Source organism: Oncorhynchus keta, unplaced genomic scaffold, assembly GCF_023373465.1.
Source record: "Oncorhynchus keta strain PuntledgeMale-10-30-2019 unplaced genomic scaffold, Oket_V2 Un_scaffold_5147_pilon_pilon, whole genome shotgun sequence".
Lineage (NCBI taxonomy): Eukaryota > Metazoa > Chordata > Actinopteri > Salmoniformes > Salmonidae > Oncorhynchus > Oncorhynchus keta.
The window spans coordinates 115,001-135,797 of record NW_026290952.1 but is presented as its reverse complement, the minus strand read 5'-3'; positions in this window follow the sequence as shown (position 1 = coordinate 135,797).

Genomic DNA, 20,797 nt, shown 5'->3' with positions numbered 1-20,797 from the left:
ATCACTGTGTGTGTGTGTGTTTGTGTTTGTGTGTGTGTGTGTGTGTGTGTGTGTGTGTGTGTGTGTGTGTGTGTGTGTGTGTGTGTGTGTGTGTGTGTGTGTGTGTGTGTGTGTGTCCATTGTGGCCCCAGCTGTAACATGGTTAACAGAGCCAGTGAACAGAGTGCTGTAATGAGATGGGAGCTATAAGACACAGATTATCCCCTGCATTACCATACCGTCAATAAAGAAGCTCTTTCATCTGGTCATGAAACTCATTTAGCTGTCATCCTCATTTCTAACAACCTTCTAACAACCTTCTAACAACCATCTAACAACCTTCTAACAACCATCCAGGCGTTTTGATGTTACCGTAGCTAGAGCCAAAAACATCCAACCGCTGTCTGTTTGGTCTTCAGAACATCAGATGAGATAATATTTTCCATCTTTACGTCAAACCCAGTCCCCACCCATCAGTCCCCACCCATATGTTAGTATTATCTTAAGACATTTCTTAGTGGGATTTTCTCTATAGGATTTAAATCTTCAATACATTTTCTGAGGGTGCCTAAGCGATTCTAAACTCGATGCCAGCTAAACTCAACTCAACTCAATTTAGCTCAGCTCAGCTTAGCTCAGCTCAACTCAACTCAGCTCAGCTCAGCTGAAATCTAAACTCAATGAGCCAAGAAGAGTGCAGAGGTGTTCTTGGCATGGTCACGTGTTCAGGGTAAACTCAGGCCCTCAGTGATAGGCTAACCTCACATTGTCTAAATGGTGAGAAAGAGAATAATCAATCAATCCCTTGAACGTCACGCCCTTGTCAAAAGGAGCTTAACGACAACCTGGCCGAGACCACAAAGAGAAAAGCATGACGGAAGGAAGAAACCTAGAGAGGAACCTGGCTCAGAAGGGAGTGGCCATCCAATCATAAAAACACAAAGAAGAGATAGGGGCTGGATGTTTACCAAAACCCCTTTGACCACTTAATCATCGCCTGAGGAGAGGCCATCCATCCGCCCGTGGTGTGAAATTATCCTGAAATACTGCAATAAGTAAGTTAGCGTCCTTTCCTCTGAGAAGCCTGCTGGCGCAACCCAGGTCTACATCTACTAATGGGTAATCAATGGCCTCTGAAACGAAGACCCGGAGGCCGGTACACGGTTTCCTTTCTCTCTCAGCCTCAGTCTATCACTCTGTGACTTAGTGTCTGCTCTATCTCAACATACTGTATCGTTTCTCTCTCAGCCTCAGCCTATCACTCTGTGACTTAGTGTCTGCTCTATCTCAACATACTGTATCGTTTCTCTCTCAGCCTCAGCCTATCACTCTGTGACTTAGTGTCTGCTCTATCTCAACATACTGTATCGTTTCTCTCTCAGCCTCAGTCTATCACTTAGTGTCTCTGTGTCTGCTCTATCACAACATACTGTATCGTTTCTCTCTCAGCCTCAGTCTATCACTTAGTGTCTCTGTGTCTGCTCTATCACAACATACTGTATCGTTTCTCTCTCAGCCTCAGTCTATCACTTAGTGTCTCTGTGTCTGCTCTATCACAACATACTGTATCGTTTCTCTCTCAGCCTCAGTCTATCACTTAGTTTCTCTGTGTCTGCTCTATCACAACACACAGTATTGTTTCTCTCTCAGCCTCAGTCTATCACTTAGTGTCTCTGTGTCTGCTCTATCACAACACACAGTATCGTTTCTCTCTCAGCCTCAGTCTATCACTTAGTGTCTCTGTGTCTGCTCTATCACAACATGTGTGTATCGTTTCTGTGTCAGCCTGTGAGTCTATCACTTAGTTTCTCTGTGTCTGCTCTGTGTGTGTGTGTGTGTGTGTTTTGTGACACAGTATGTGTTTCTCTTCAGCCTCAGCTGGATCACTTGGAGTGGTGTCTGCTCCCATTATCACAACACACAAATTGTTTCTTCAACAGCCTCAGTCTATCAACCAAACAGCAGTCTCTGTGATCAATGTCCCATTATCAACAACACACAGTATTGTTTCAGATCTCAGCTTCATCTATCATTAGTGTCTAATTAAAGGACACAAGATCTGCTCTATCTCAACATACTGTATTGTTTCAGTTTCTTTCTCAGCCTCAGTCTATCACTTCAGTTTCTCTGTGTCTGCTCTATCACAACACTTCAACAGTATCAATTTCCCTTATCAACCACTATACAGCAGTCCAACTTAACAGATCAATGTCTTATCAACCACTCCAACTTCAACAGATCAATGTCCCATTTCTATACAGTGTCCAACTTCAACAGATGCAGCAGTCCAACTTCAACAGATCAATGTCCCATTATCAACCACTACAGTAGTTGTTTCTTCAACAGAGCCTCCCAGTATATCACTGTAGCAGTCTTCAACAGATCAATGTCCCATATCAACCACTATACAGCAGTCCAACTTCAACAGATCAATGTCCCATTATCAACCACTATACAGCAGTCCAACTTCAACAGATCAATGTCCCATTATCAACCACTATACAGTAGTCCAACTTCAACAGATCAATGTCCCATTATCAACCACTATACAGCAGTGTGTCAATGTCCCATTATCAACCACTCAGCAGTGTCAATGTCCCATTATCAACCACTGTACAGCAGTCCAACTTCATGATCAATGTCCCATTATCAACCACTATACAGCAGTCCAACTTCAACAGATCAATGTCCCATTATCAACCACTATACAGCAGTCCAACTTCAACAGATCAATGTCCCATTATCAACCACTATACAGCAGTCCAACTTCAACAGATCAATGTCCCATTATCAACCACTATACAGCAGTCCAACTTCAACAGATCAATGTCCCATTATCAACCACTATACAGCAGTCCAACTTCAACAGATCAATGTCCCATTATCAACCACTATACAGCAGTCCAACTTCAACAGATCAATGTCCCATTATCAACCACTATACAGCAGTCCAACTTCAACAGATCACACCATTTAAGGTTGAATACAATGTTCATCAACCCTTCAAGAAGTGTGGACAAAAGGAGACACATACCTCAATGAAACATGTACAACTGTGCTGTGACTGCTGTGAGTAGACTGGATGCCAAATGAGCATGTTAAAGTGTGTTGAGGATCTTTGTCCTGACTAGAGGATGGGCTATGTGATGACTCAACATGGACTTTATGTACCATATACTGTACCAGCAGATATATGTTATGGTTCTGTTTACCGTAAGGCTCCAGAAACAGGAGATAGGCTCCTGACCTATGGGCTGTTCTGAGTCAGGCGAGGCATGCTTACTGTGACTCATACCAACAATATGCATTAGATTTTCATCTGATATTCAATGTAATATTCTCTACCTGCCACTCAGTCATTTTCTATGTAAACGCAAACAAGATCTCTCTAACATGATATTATCTCTCTCCCTCTCTTCCCTCTCTCTCCTCTCTTCTCTCCCTTCTCTCTCTTTCCTTTCTCTCCCCTCTTCTCTCCCTTCTCTCTCTCAATCTCTCTCTCTTTCTCTCCTCTCTCTCCTCTTCTCTCTCTATCTCTTCCTTCTGTCTCTCTCTTAATCTCCTCTTCCTTATGTCTCTCTCTCTCTCTCTCTCTCTCTCTCTCTCTCTCTCTCTCTCTCTCTCTCTCTCTTCTCTCTCTCTCTTCTCTCTCTCTCTCTCTCTCTCTCTCTCTCTCCTCTCTCTCTCTCTCTTCTCTCTCTCTCTCTTCTCTCTCTCTCTCTCTCTCTCTCTCTCTCTCTCTCTCTCTCTCTCTCTCTCTCTTTCTCTCCTCTCTTCTCTCTCTCTCTCTCTCTCTCTCTCTCTCTCTCTCTCTCTCTCTCTCTCTCTCTCTCCTCTCTTCTCTCTCTCTCTCTCCTCTCTTCTCTCTCTCTCTCTCTCTCTTCTCTCTCTATCTCCTCTCTTCCTTCTGTCTCTCTCTCTATCTCCTCTTCGTTCTCTCTCTCTCTCTCAATTAAATTAAATTCAGTTCAAGGGCTTTATTGCCAAAGCAAGTGAAGAAGATAATAAACAAAAGTGAAATAAACAATAAAAATGAACAGTAAACATTACACTCACAGAAGTTCCAAAATAATATAGACATTTCAAATGTCACATTATGTATATATACAGTGTTGTAAATATGTGCAAATAGTCAAAGTACAAACGGGAAAATAAATAAGCATTTATATGGGTTGTATTTACATTGGTGTTTGTTCTTCACTGGTTGCCCTTTTATTGTGGCAACAGGTCACAAATCTTGCTGCTGTGATGTGATGGTATTTCACCCAGTAGATATGGGAGTTTAGCAAAATTGGATTTGTTTTCGAATTCTTTGGGAAATATGTGTCTCTAATAATGTCTCTCTCTCTCTCTCTCTCTCTCTCTCTCTTCCAGGTAATGCACTTATCTCAACCTTTCCCTCCCCTCCACATGTGTGTTCGCAGACGCAGCTGCATCAGTGATGAGTAATGTGTGGCTTATTGATCTTGTTTGTGTGATCATTATGGATGATGTTCATATGGTGGATTATTGTGATCATTATGGATGATGTTCATATGGTGGATTATTGTGATCATTATGGATGATGTTCATATGGTGGATTATTGTGATCATTATGGATGATGTTCATATGGTGGATTATTGTGATCATTATGGATGATGTTCATATGGTGGATTATTGTGATCATTATGGATGATGTTCATATGGTGGATTATTGTGATCATTATGGATGATGTTCATATGGTGGATTATCAATATGTGATCATTATGGATGATGTTCATATGGTGGATTATTGTGATCATTATGGATGATGTTCATATTGGATTATTGTGATCATTATGGATGATGTTCATATGGTGGATTATTGTGATCATTATGGATGATGTTCATATGGTGGATTATTGTGATCATTATGGATGATGTTCATATGGTGGATTATTCCCTGTGTGTCATAATTGATGGGGATACAATGGCTTATTTAGTGTTGCATTATGTGTGTGTTTACTGGAAGGCAAACTGAAAAGCTAGGTATAGTAGGTGGGATTTGGTGTGTGTGTGTGTGTGTGTGTGTGTGTGTGTGTGTGTGTGTGTGTGTGTGTGTGTGTGTGTGTGTGTGTGCGTGCGTGCGTGCGTGCGTGCGTGCGTGCGTGCGTGCGTGCGTGCGTGCGTGACTCGGGGGCACTGCCGGTGCGTGTTCCAGCTTGATGCAGAGTCATCGTGGCTGCTTCCCTATCTGTCCCCAGGCATAGACAGAGAGCTGTGTGTGGGGGCAGGTGCACAGTTGAACAGTTGAAAAGTAGTTGAACAGTTGAACGGAAGTGGGTTGTTTATCTCAAATAGCTTAGTCTTTTCCCAATCACAGCAGAACTTAGTGCCCAATCCCACCCAACCCTAGTCCTTACAACCCCTAGCCCCTACCCCCGAGCCCCTAACCTCTACCCCCTACCCCTAAACTCTACCCCCTACCCCTAACCTCTGCCCCCTACCCTGTATCCCCTACCCCCTAGCGCCTACCCCCTAGGCACCTGTGTAGATCTGAGAGAACTGGATAGGTGTGAGCATAATAGTGACAATTGCACCTAGTCGATCGATGGGCACAGTAGAGCTGTAACCATATTCATTACCGATCTAATCCAAATCTGGACTGGCTCAGAAATGAGACACACTGAACGTGTCCAAATACCCAGTGTTGCATACTAAATAGTAGGCATTTTGGGCACGTGAAATACAATTTGATGTTACACAAATGTTACATGCTTTAATACCAGGATGTCTTACTCATGGTTGGCTTTGTCATCTGTACTGAATGTTACTGGGAGGAGATAGTGTCTTTTCACACCCAGGTGTGTTTGACAACATACTGGTAAACTGAATAGACATACTCTGTGGATAATGGCGGGTAACAAGGTGGATCAGATGAATCCTTCTTAGTATGGATGAGTAGTAGGTTGATAGTTGTTGCTGACGGATATCTATTTACTAAACAGAACGTTCAAAATAGTATGTGAACAATTGTGAAGAAGTAATGTTGTTACCATTTTGGACACAGTATTGATAATGTTATTATTTTGTGAATGTTGTTTTATACTAATACTGGCATATGTTGTTACTGTTATACTGACTCTGTTGTTACTGTTGTTACTGTGATGACTCTGTTGTTACTGTTATACTGATAGTGTTGTTACTGTTGTTACTGTTGTTACTGTTGTGTTACTGTTGTTACTGTTGTTACTGTTATACTGATACTGTTGTTACTGTTGTTACTGTTATACTGATACTGTTGTTACTGATACTGTTGTTACTGTTGTTACTGTTATGTTACTGTTGTTACTGTTATACTGATACTGTTTACTGTTATACTGATGTTATACTGATACTGTTGTTACTGTTATACTGATACTGTTGTTACTGTTGTGATACTGTTGTTACTGTTGTTACTGTTATACTGATACTGTTGTTACTGTTATACTGTTGCTGTTGTTACTGTTATACTGATACTGTTGTTACTGTTACTTACTGTTATACTGTTATACTGTTGTTACTGTTGTTACTGTTATACTGATACTGTTGTTACTGTTGTTACTGTTATACTGATACTGTTGTTACTGTTATACTGATACTGTTGTTACTGTTGTTACTGTTATACTGATACTGTTGTTACTGTTATACTGATACTGTTATTACTGTTGTTACTGTTGTTACTGTTATACTGATACTGTTATTACTGTTTACTGTTGTTACTGTTTGTTACTGTTATACTGATACTGTTGTTACTGTTATACTGTTACTGTTATACTGATACTGTTGTTACTGTTGTTACTGTTATACTGATACTGTTGTTACTGTTGTTACTGTTATACTGATACTGTTGTTACTGTTACTGTTATACTGTTATACTGTTGTTACTGTTACTGTTGTTACTGTTATACTGATTACTGTTGTTACTGTTATTACTGTTGTTACTGTTACTGATACTGTTACTGTTATACTGATACTGTTGTTACTGTTATACTGATACTGTTGTTACTGTTATACTGTTACTGTTGTTACTGTTGTTACTGATACTGATACTGTTGTTGTTGTTACTGTTATACTGATACTGTTGTTACTGTTATACTGATACTGTTGTTACTGTTATACTGATACTGTTGTTACTGTTATACTTACTGTTGTTACTGTTATACTGATACTGTTGTTACTGTTATACTGATACTGTTGTTACTGTTGTTACTGTTAACTGTTGTTACTGTTGTTACTGTTATACTGATACTGTTGTTACTGTTATACTGATACTGTTGTTACTGTTGTTACTGTTATACTGATACTGTTGTTACTGTTATTACTGTTGTTACTGTTGTTACTGTTGTTACTGTTATACTGATGTTACTGTTGTTACTGTTGTTGACTGTTGTTACTGTTATACTGATACTGTTGTTACTGTTGTTACTGTTATACTGATAGTGTTGTTACTGTTGTTACTGTTGTTACTGTTGTTACTGTTATACTGATACTGTTGTTACTGTTGTTAATGTTATACTGATACTGTTGTTACTGTTGTACTGATACTGTTGTTACTGTTGTTAATGTTATACTGATACTGTTGTTACTGTTGTTAATGTTATACTGATACTGTTGTTACTGTTATACTGATACTGTTGTTACTGTTATACTGATAGTGTTGTTACTGTTGTTACTGTTGTTACTGTTGTTACTGTTGTTACTGTTATACTGATACTGTTGTTACTGTTGTTACTGTTATACTGATACTGTTGTTACTGTTGTTACTGTTATACTGATACTGTTGTTACTGTTACTGTTGTTACTGTTATACTGATACTGTTGTTACTGTTATACTGATACTGTTGTTACTGTTATACTGATACTGTTGTTACTGTTGTTGTTGTTACTGTTATACTGATACTGTTGTTACTGTTGTTGTTGTTACTGTTACTGATACTGTTGTTACTGTTATACTGATACTGTTGTTACTGTTATACTGATACTGTTGTTACTGTTATACTGATACTGTTGTTGTTACTGATACTGTTGTTACTGTTATACTGATACTGTTGTTACTGTTGTTACTGTTGTTACTGTTATACTGATACTGTTGTTACTGTTATACTGATACTGTTGTTACTGTTATACTGATACTGTTGTTACTGTTGTTACTGTTGTTACTGTTATACTGATAGTGTTGTTACTGTTATACTGATACTGTTGTTACTGTTATACTGATACTGTTGTTACTGTTATACTGATACTGTTGTTACTGTTATACTGATACTGTTGTTACTGTTATACTGATACTGGTGTTACTGTTGTTACTGTTATACTGTATACTGATTACTGTTGTTACTGTTATGTGATACTGTTGTTACTGTTATACTGTTACTGTTATACTGATACTGTTGTTACTGTTATACTGATACTGTTGTTACTGTTGTTACTGTTATACTGATACTGTTGTTATACTGTTGTTGTTACTGTTATACTGATACTGTTGTTACTGTTATACTGATACTGTTGTTACTGTTGTTACTGTTATACTGATACTGTTGTTACTGTTATACTGATACTGTTGTTACTGTTGTTACTGTTATACTGTTGTTACTATACTGTTGTTACTGTTATACTGATACTGTTGTTACTGTTATACTGATACTGTTGTTACTGTTATACTGATACTGTTGTTACTGTTATACTGATACTGTTGTTACTGTTATACTGACTGTTGTTACTGTTGTTACTGTTACTGTTATACTGTTACTGTTATACTGATACTGTTGTTACTGTTATACTGATACTGTTGTTACTGTTATACTGTTGTTACTGTTATACTGATACTGTTGTTACTGTTGTTACTGTTATACTGATACTGTTGTTACTGTTATACTGTTACTGTTGTTACTGTTGTTACTGATACTGTTGTTACTGTTATACTGATACTGTTGTTACTGTTATACTGATACTGTTGTTACTGTTATACTGATACTGTTGTTACTGATACTGTTGTTACTGTTATACTGATACTGTTGTTACTGTTGTTACTGTTGTTACTGTTATACTGATAGTGTTGTTACTGTTGTTACTGTTGTTACTGTTGTTACTGTTATACTGATACTGTTGTTACTGTTATACTGATACTGTTGTTACTGTTGTTACTGTTATACTGATACTGTTGTTACTGTTGTTACTGTTATACTGATACTGTTGTTACTGTTATACTGATACTGTTGTTACTGTTATACTGATAGTGTTGTTACTGTTGTTACTGTTGTTACTGTTGTTACTGTTATACTGATACTGTTGTTACTGTTGTTACTGTTGTTACTGTTATACTGATACTGTTGTTACTGTTGTTACTGTTGTTACTGTTGTTACTGTTATACTGATACTGTTGTTACTGTTGTTACTGTTGTTACTGTTATACTGATACTGTTGTTACTGTTATACTGATACTGTTGTTACTGTTATACTGATACTGTTGTTACTGTTATACTGATACTGTTGTTACTGTTGTTACTGTTATACTGATACTGTTGTTACTGTTGTTACTGTTATACTGATACTGTTGTTACTGTTATACTGATACTGTTGTTACTGTTATACTGATACTGTTGTTACTGTTATACTGATACTGTTGTTACTGTTATACTGTTACTGTTATACTGATACTGTTGTTACTGTTATACTGATACTGTTGTTACTGTTATACTGATACTGTTGTTACTGTTATACTGATACTGTTGTTACTGTTATACTGATACTGTTGTTACTGTTATACTGATACTGTTGTTGTTGTTACTGTTGTTACTGTTATACTGATACTGTTGTTACTGTTATGCTGATACTGTTGTTACTGTTATACTGATACTGTTGTTACTGTTATACTGATAGTGTTGTTACTGTTGTTACTGTTGTTACTGTTGTTACTGTTATACTGATACTGTTGTTACTGTTGTTAATGTTATACTGATACTGTTGTTACTGTTGTTACTGTTATACTGATACTGTTGTTACTGTTGATACTGTTGTTACTGTTATACTGATACTGTTGTTACTGTTGTTACTGTTGTTACTGTTATACTGATAGTGTTGTTACTGTTGTTACTGTTGTTACTGTTGTTACTGTTATACTGATACTGTTGTTACTGTTATACTGATACTGTTGTTACTGTTGTTACTGTTATACTGATACTGTTGTTACTGTTGTTACTGTTATACTGATACTGTTGTTACTGTTATACTGATACTGTTGTTACTGTTGTTACTGTTGTTACTGTTATACTGATACTGTTGTTACTGTTATACTGATACTGTTGTTTATACTGTTGTTACTGTTATACTGATACTGTTGTTACTGTTATACTGATACTGTTGTTACTGTTGTTACTGTTGTTACTGTTATACTGATGTTTACTGTTATACTGATACTGTTGTTACTGTTATACTGATACTGTTGTTACTGTTATACTGATACTGTTGTTACTGTTGTTACTGTTGTTACTGTTGTTACTGTTGTTACTGTTATACTGATACTGTTGTTACTGTTATACTGATACTGTTGTTACTGTTATACTGATACTGTTGTTACTGTTGTTACTGTTGTTACTGTTGTTACTGTTGTTACTGTTATACTGATACTGTTGTTACTGTTATACTGATACTGTTGTTACTGTTGTTACTGTTATACTGATACTGTTGTTACTGTTATACTGATACTGTTGTTACTGTTATACTGATACTGTTGTTACTGTTATACTGATACTGTTGTTACTGTTATACTGATACTGTTGTTACTGTTGTTACTGTTATACTGATACTGTTGTTACTGTTATACTGATACTGTTGTTACTGTTATACTGATACTGTTGTTACTGTTATACTGATACTGTTGTTACTGTTGTTACTGTTATACTGATACTGTTGTTACTGTTATACTGATACTGTTGTTACTGTTATACTGATACTGTTGTTACTGTTATACTGATACTGTTGTTACTGTTATACTGATACTGTTGTTACTACTGTTGTTACTGTTATACTGATACTGTTGTTACTGTTATACTGATAGTGTTGTTACTGTTGTTACTGTTGTTACTGTTGTTACTGTTATACTGATACTGTTGTTACTGTTATACTGATACTGTTGTTACTGTTGTTACTGTTATACTGATACTGTTGTTACTGTTATACTGATACTGTTGTTACTGTTATACTGATACTGTTGTTACTGTTATACTGATACTGTTGTTACTGTTGTTACTGTTATACTGATACTGTTGTTACTGTTGTTACTGTTATACTGATACTGTTGTTACTGTTGTTACTGTTATACTGATACTGTTGTTACTGTTATACTGATACTGTTGTTACTGTTATACTGATACTGTTGTTACTGTTGTTACTGTTATACTGATACTGTTGTTACTGTTATACTGATACTGTTGTTACTGTTGTTACTGTTATACTGATACTGTTGTTACTGTTATACTGATACTGTTGTTACTGTTGTTACTGTTATACTGATACTGTTGTTACTGTTATACTGATACTGTTGTTACTGTTGTTACTGTTGTTACTGTTGTACTGATAGTGTAATCCAACCCACCACTACTCCACAGACCAAATGGTCCTTGTGTTTTGCTAAAGCTGCTACTATATCTAATGAAGGAGTCCTACTCTACTTTGACCTCTCTTTCCCCTGTGCACATATGACAAATTAATTACCAGGAAAACGTTTTAACCTCCCCCTCGCACTCTTTTTTACTTTAATTGGCTAATTATGAAACCATCCAGTCCCACTCAGCGCTTAGCAGGTTTGACGGGTTGATAGTGGCTCAATCTACCGAGGTGGTCTCTCTCTCTCTCTCTCTCTCTCTCTCTCTCTCTCTCTCTCTCTCTCTCTCTCTCTCTCTCTCTCTCTCTCTCTCTCTCTCTCTCTCTCTCTCTCTCTCTCTCTCTCTCTCTCTCTCTCTCTCTCTCTCTCTCCCTCTCCCTCTCCCTCTCCCTCTCTCTCTCTCTCACACACACAGAAACAGAGACGGCTGCACAGGAGCACACACGGACAGGCTTGAGAACAGTGCGGTGCACACAACACCCACATGGAAGCAGGCCCCACACACACACACACACACACACACACACACACGGACAGGCACAACACACACACACACATGGACACACACACACACACACACACACACACACACACACACACACACACACACACACACAGACACACACACACACACACACACACACACGCACACACACACACACACACACACACACACACACACACAGACACACGCACACAGACACGCACAGACACACACACACACACACACACAGACACACACACACACACACACACACACACACACACACACACACACACACACACACACACACACACACACACACACACACACACACACACACACACACACACACACACACAGACAGTGTCATTAGCTACGCAACATTTAACACTGACTCCCCGTTTGGACCTCGGGTGTCCCTCGTCATCAACGCCAGGTCACACTGAGGAAGGTTAAAGGCCAGAGTTCATTGTCAGGTCATCGTCAGTTCACCATGTCATTCCTGTCAACTCTATGGTCTACTCACTGTCCGCAGCCAGCTGTTGTTGGAACTTGTATTTCAATCCATTTAACTGGCCTAGTGCCAGATCTGTTTGGCATGACAATGACCATGGGAGACAACCAGATATGGGACCAGGCTGGCGAGTTTTAACTACTAACATATGTAAATGTATGTAAATAGGACCAGACACATTAGCTGCATGAATCTGTATGACACATGGTAAAACAATGTGACATTGAGACTCACTGTAACAGAACGTTGATAAATGTCCTACCTGTTCCTCTGCAGCTCTTTAGAAGGGTCCTGGCTATTAACAAATGGTACCAGAAGAAGCACAGGCCATAGCTTCATGGACAGTGTCTCAACATTCTCATAGAGTCCTTAGGAACCAATGAATACACTGCTTTTGTCAGAAGGACACGAATGCCAGAGAGAGAGAGCGAGGGTCGTGGGGTGAGACAGGGATGCAGCTTAAGCCCCACCCTCTTCAACATATATATCAACAAATTGGTGCAGGCACTAGAAAAGTCTGCAGCAGTCAAATGTCTACTGTTTGCTGAGGATCTGGGGCTTCTGTCACCAACCAAGGAGGGCCTACAGAAGCACCTAGATCTTCTGCACAGATTCTGTCAGACCTGGGCCCTGACAGTAAATCTCAGTAAGACCAAAATAATGGTGTTCCAAAAAAGGTCCAGTCACCAGGAACACAAATACAAATTCCATCTAGACACCGTTGCCTTAGAGCACACAAAAAACTATACATACCTTGGCCTCAACATCAGCGCCACAGGTAACTTCCACAAAGCTGTGAACAATCTGCGAGACAAGGCAAGAAGGGCATTCTATGCCATCAAAAGGAACATAAAATTCAACATACCAATTAGGATCTGGCAAAAAAATCTTGAATCAGTCATAGAACCCATTGCCCTTTATGGCTGTGAGGTCTGGGGTCCGCTCACCAACCAAGATTTCACAAAATGGGACTAACACCAAATTGAGACTCTGCATGCAGAATTCTGCAAAAATATCCTCCGTGTACAACGTAGAACACCAAATAATTCACGCAGAGCAGAATTAGGCCGATACCCACTAATGATCAAAATCCAGAAAAGAGCCGTTAAATTCTACAACCACCTAAAAGGAAGCGATTCCCAAACCTTCCATCCTTACCTTCTACAACAATATTTTTCTGCTTGATAACAAATCCATCACCTACAGAGCGATGAACCTGGAGAAGAGTCCCCTAAAGCAAGCTGGTCCTGGGGCTCTGTTCACAAACACAAACACACCCCACAGAGCCCCAGGACAGCAGCACAATTAGACCCAACCAAATCATGAGAAAACAAAAATATAATTACTTGACACATTGGAAAGAATTAACAAAAAAACAGAGCAAACTAGAATGCTATTTGGCCCTAAACAGAGAGTACACAGTGGCAGAATTCCTGACCACTGTGACTGACCCAAAATTAAGGAAAGCTTGCTTTGGCAATGTTGACTTCTTTTTCCCATGTCAATAAAGTCCTTAAATTGATGGATTTGAAAGAGAGAGCTGTACTATTGGTCTAACTAGCTTTCTCATTGGTCTAACTGGCTTTCTTATTGGTCTAACTAGCTTTCTCATTGGTCTAACTAGCTTTCTTATTGGTCTAACTCACTTTCTCATTGGTCTAACTAGCGTTCTTATTGGTCTAACTGGCTTTCTTATTGGTCTAACTAGCTTTCTCATTGGTCTAACTAGCTTTCTTATTGGTCTAACTCACTTTCTTATTGGTCTAACTAGCGTTCTTATTGGTCTAACAATCTTTCTTATTGGTCTAACTAGCTTTCTTATTGGTCTAACTAGCTTTCTCATTGGTCTAACTAGCTTTCTTATTGGTCTAACTCACTTTCTTATTGGTCTAACAATCTTTCTTATTGGTCTAACTAGCTTTCTTATTGGTCTAACTGGCTTTCTTATTGGTCTAACTAGCTTTCTCATTGGTCTAACTCACTTTCTTATTGGTCTAACTAGCTTTCTTATTGGTCTAACAATCTTTCTTATTGGTCTAACTAGCTTTCTTATTGGTCTAACAAGCTTTCTTATTGGTCTATCTAGCTTTCTTATTGGTCTAACTAACTTTCTTATTGGTCTAACTAGCTTTCTTATTGGTCTAACAAGCTTTCTCATTGGTCTAACTAGCTTTCTTATTGGTCTAACTAGCTTTCTTATTGGTCTAACTAGCTTTCTGATTGGTCTAACTAGCTTTCTTATTGGTCTAACTAGCTTCCTTATTGGTCTATCTAGCTTTCTTATTGGTCTAACTAGCTTTCTTATTGGTCTAACTAGCTTTCTTATTGGTCTAACTAGCTTTCTTATTGGTCTAACTAGCTTTCTTATTGGTCTAACTAGCTTTCTTATTGGTCTAACTAGCTTTCTTATTGGTCTAACTAGCTTCCTTATTGGTCTATCTAGCTTTCTTATTGGTCTAACAAGCTTTCTTATTGGTCTATCTAGCTTTCTTATTGGTCTAACAAGCTTTCTTATTGGTCTAACAAGCTTTCTTATTGGTCTATCTAGCTTTCTTATTGGTCTAACAAGCTTTCTTATTGGTCTAACTAGCTTTCTTATTGGTCTAACTAGCTTCCTTATTGGTCTATCTAGCTTTCTTATTGGTCTAACAAGCTTTCTTATTGGTCTAACTAGCTTTCTTATTGGTCTAACTAGCTTCCTTATTGGTCTATCTAGCTTTCTTATTGGTCTAACAAGCTTTCTTATTGGTCTAACTAGCTTTCTTATTGGTCCAACTAGCTTTCTTATTGGTCTAACTAGCTTTCTTATTGGTCTAACTAGCTTTCTTATTGGTCTAACTAGCTTTCTTATTGGTCTAACTAGCTTTCTTATTGGTCTACCTAGCTTCCTTATTGGTCTTTCTAGCTTCCCGCCGACGAGGCCAAAACTCCATCCCACGAAGACAGGCTGCACTTTCAGGCTATCTTTTAAAACTGCTTTTACACTTCTACTTTCTTCACCAATTCATGGGGATGTATATTCATTCCAAGTCAAAGGAGAGATGTTGAATAAAAGAGATTGGGACCCTAAGGACAATAAAGAATGGAGGGAGAGAGCAGCAGTGGAGGAGGGAAGGAAGGAGTAGAGGAGGGAAGGAGGAGAAGAGGAGGGAAGGTGGAGAGTAGGGCAGGGAAGGAGGAGGAGGAGGAGAGGAGGAGAGGAGGGAAGGAGGAGAGGAGTAGGGAAGGAGGAGAGGAGGAGAGGAAGGTAGGAGGAAAGGAGGAGTAGAGCAGGGAAGGAGGAGAAGTGGAGGGAAGGAGGAGTAGAGCAGGGAAGGAGGACAGGAGGAGGAGAGGAGAGGAGAGGAGAGGAGAGGAGAAGAGAGGATGTTAGGAGGAGAGGAAGAGAGGAGGAGAGGAGGTTAGGAGGAGAGGAAGAGAGGAGGAGAGGAGGTTAGGAGGAGAGGAAGAGAGGAGGAGAGGAGGTTAGGAGGAGAGGAAGAGAGGAGGAGAGGAGGTTAGGAGGAGAGGAAGAGAGGAGGAGAGGAGGTTAGGAGGAGAGGAAGAGAGGAGGAGAGACAAAGGAGGAAAAGTAATAGTGAGGAGATGTTTTCCGAGGCTCATTCTGTGCTGATGGAGCTCCTCCTCTGGCAGTGAGAGAGCCTGAGTGGAATCACTGATGAGCTGTCCTCCCCACAGCAGCAGTCTGGCAGCGTTATGGCAGGAGAATGTTAACGTCCAGTAAAAAGAGGACACTAGTTGAACATTGCCCTGTCATCAGCCATGAGAAGTGCAGAACAGTCATACTTGTGGCAACTGTAGCTGTACCTCTGTGTTTAGAGGGACTCATTTCTCTTTATTTTTCTCTCTACTCCATCTCTCTGCCCCTCTCTTCCCTCTCTCTCTCTCTCTCTGCCCCTCTCTTTCCTCTCTCTCTCTCTCTCTCTCTCTCCTCTCTCTCTCTCTCTCTCTCTCTCTGCCCCTCTCTTTCCTCTCTCTCTCTCTCTCTCTCTCTCTCTCTCTCTCTCTCTCTCTCTCTCTCTCTCTCTCTCTCTCCCTCTCTCTCTCTCTCCCCCTCTCTCTCCCCTCTCTCTCTCTCTCTCTCTCTCTCTCTCTCTCTCTCTCTCTCTCGCTCGCGTGCGCACTCACGCACGCATAAACACACACACATACACAAGCAGGCACGCACGCATAAACACACACATACACAGACACACAAGCAGGCATGCACACATAAACACACACACACAAGCAGGCATGCACGCATAAACACACACACACAAGCAGGCACGCACGCATAAACAAAGTCTCCTAACACACTCCTCATACACACACTCCCCATGCACACTACCCACACACACTGTCAGAAATCCCCTTACCCCAATTACACACAGAACTTCTGATGCCTCGAAAGCTAATGCAGAAGGGATTCCTTAGACATCCTGGACACGTGTACTGCATACACACACACACACACACACACACACACACACACACACACACACACACACACACACACACACACACACACACACACACACACACACACACACACACACACACACACACACACACACACACACACACACACACACACAAGCACACACACACATGCAAGCACACATGCAAGCACACACACACACACACACACACACACACACACACACACACACACACACACACACACACACACACACACACACACACACACACACACACACACACACACACACACACACACACACACACACACACACACACACACACACACACACACACACACACACAGGAATGCATCTGCTGGCCAGTTAAAAGTCCTGTTTGTGGATGCACATCAATATGAATGAACACGCCAAGGCTTTGGACTGTGTTTGTACAGTAGATTCCTTGCTTTCCTGGGGGAACCCAACCAGTGGAGGGGTGGAGGGATGGAGGGTAGGCGGGGGGGTATATTTGCCCTCTTAGGGAGGGAGGGAGGGAGGAATGAAAGGCAGCCAGTGTATGCTTCCAGTCCTCTGCTTCTCTCTTCCCTCCTTCTCTACCCCTGAGGAGAGCAGTGAGCTGCAGCCTGATTAGCACTCTCTCCATCTCTCATTCCCTCCATCTCTCCTTCCTCTCCTCCACTCCTTCAGACACAGCCACTCCATTCACAGCAGCACATAATCAGTCCCTTTCTCCTGGTCCTGTCACTAACACAAGGTCAGGCCTCAGTGTTTCTGCTCTGTGGAGACCAGCCTAAAGAGGCTAATGTTAAGCTCTGTGCTCAGGGAGACATTTCTCTCCAACTCATTTTGTATTCAGATTTACTGAAGGACCATGAGGATCACGTTACAAACATGTCCCTGACCTCCGTAAAAACAATGTGTGTGGGGTCGGGGGGTGAGTGTGTGTGTGTGTGTGTGTGTGTGTGTGTGTGTGTGTGTGTTGTTTGTGTGTGTGTTTGTGTTGTTTGTGCTCACTTATGTGTTTGCATGCATGTACTGTATATGTGTGTATATGCCCAGTTGTGTTGGAACAATGGTTTTCCAGTCTGTGCCTGGCCCCATGGTAAGCAGTGTCAAGCACAGTCCTGCCTCCTAGAAGCAGTGAACAGCTGATAGATTTCACAGGACAGTGGTCATTCACTGCCTAGCTAGCCCAACCCCAGAGGATGTCTGGGTAACCTGCCTTGGTGTTAACAGCATGGTTTACACTGAACAACTTCAGAGAGAGAGATAGAGAGAGATGGAAGAGAGCAAGAGAGAGAGACAGAGAGATGGAAGAGAGAGAGAGGAGGAGTGAGAAAAGGAGAGAGATGGGAGACAGAGGAGGAGAGAGAGAGAGAGAGAGAGAGAGGGAGATGGGAGAGAGAAGGAAGATAGAGAGCAAGAGAGAGAGAGAAGAGGAGAGAGAGAGAGGAGGAGAGAGAGAGCGAGGGGAGGAGGGAGAGAGAGGAGCAGAGAGAGGAGAGAGACAGATTGGAGTTAACAGAGAGCAGGACAGAGAGAATGGAGAGACAGATTGGAGTTTATAGAGAGCAGGACAGAGAGAGTGGAGAGACAGATTGGAGTTTATAGAGAGCAGGACAGAGAGAGTGGAGAGACAGATTGGAGTTTATAGAGAGCAGGACAGAGAGAGTGGAGAGACAGATTGGAGTTTATAGAGAGCAGGACAGAGAGAATGGAGAGACAGATTGGAGTTTATAGAGAGCAGGACAGAGGAGACAGATTGGAGTTTATAGAGAGCAGGACAGAGAGAATGGAGAGACAGATTGGAGTTTATAGAGAGCAGGACAGAGAGAGTGGAGAGACAGATTGGAGTTTATAGAGAGCAGGACAGAGAGAGTAGAGAGACAGATTGGAGTTAACAGAGAGCAGGACAGAGAGAGTGGAGAGACAGATTGGAGTTTATAGAGAGCAGGACAGAGAGAGTGGAGAGACAGATTGGAGTTTATAGAGGACAGAGAGAGGACAGTTTATAGAGAGCAGGACAGAGAGTGGAGAGACAGATTGGAGTTTATAGAGAGCAGGACAGAGAGAGTGGAGAGACAGATTGGAGTTTATAGAGAGCAGGACAGAGAGAGTTAGACAGATTGGAGTTTATAGAGAGCAGGACAGAGAGAGTGGAGAGACAGATTGGAGTTTATAGAGAGCAGGACAGAGAGAGTGGAGAGACAGATTGGAGTTTATAGAGAGCAGGACAGAGAGAGTGGAGAGACAGATTGGAGTTAACAGAGAGCAGGACAGAGAGAGTGGAGAGACAGATTGGAGTTTATAGAGAGCAGGACAGAGAGAGTAGAGAGATAGATTGGAGTTTATAGAGAGCAGGACAGAGAGAGTGGAGAGACAGATTGGAGTTAACAGAGAGCAGGACAGAGAGAGTGGAGAGACAGATTGGAGTTTATAGAGAGCAGGACAGAGAGAGTGGAGAGACAGATTGGAGTTTATCGAGAGCAGGACAGAGAGAGTAGAGAGACAGATTGGAGTTAACAGAGAGCAGGACAGAGAGAGTGGAGAGACAGATTGGAGTTTATAGAGAGCAGGACAGAGAGAGTGGAGAGACAGATTGGAGTTTATAGAGAGCAGGACAGAGAGAGTGGAGAGACAGATTGGAGTTAACAGAGAGCAGGACAGAGAGAGTGGAGAGACAGATTGGAGTTTATAGAGAGCAGGACAGAGAGAGTGGAGAGACAGATTGGAGTTTATAGAGAGCAGGACAGAGAGAGTGGAGAGACAGATTGGAGTTTATAGAGAGCAGGACAGAGAGAGTGGAGAGACAGATTGGAGTTTATAGAGAGCAGGACAGAGAGAGTGGAGAGACAGATTGGAGTTAACAGAGAGCAGGACAGAGAGAGTGGAGAGACAGATTGGAGTTTATAGAGAGCAGGACAGAGAGAGTAGAGAGACAGATTGGAGTTTATAGAGAGCAGGACAGAGAGAGTGGAGAGACAGATTGGAGTTTATAGAGAGCAGGACAGAGAGAGTGGAGAGACAGATTGGAGTTTATAGAGAGCAGGACAGAGAGAGTAGAGAGACAGATTGGAGTTTATAGAGAGCAGGACAGAGAGAGTAGAGAGACAGATTGGAGTTAACAGAGAGCAGGACAGAGAGAGTGGAGAGACAGATTGGAGTTTATAGAGAGCAGGACAGAGAGAGTAGAGAGACAGATTGGAGTTTATAGAGAGCAGGACAGAGAGAGTGGAGAGACAGATTGGAGTTAACAGAGAGCAGGACAGAGAGAGTGGAGAGACAGATTGGAGTTTATAGAGAGCAGGACATAGAGAGTGGAGAGACAGATTGGAGTTTATAGAGAGCAGGACAGAGAGAGTAGAGAGACAGATTGGAGTTTATAGAGAGCAGGACAGAGAGAATGGAGAGACAGATTGGAGTTTATAGAGAGCAGGACAGAGAGAATAGAGAGACAGATTGGAGTTTATAGAGAGCAGGACAGAGAGAATAGAGAGACAGATTGGAGTTTATAGAGAGCAGGACAGAGAGAATAGAGAGACAGATTGGAGTTTATAGAGAGCAGGACAGAGAGAGTGGAGAGACAGATTGGAGTTTATAGAGAGCAGGACAGAGAGAGTAGAGAGACAGATTGGAGTTTATAGAGAGCAGGACAGAGAGAATAGAGACAGATTGGAGTTTATAGAGAGCAGGACAGAGAGAGTAGAGAGACAGATTGGAGTTTATAGACAGAGCAGGACAGAGAGAATAGAGAGACAGATTGGAGTTAACAGAGAGCAGGACAGAGAGAAT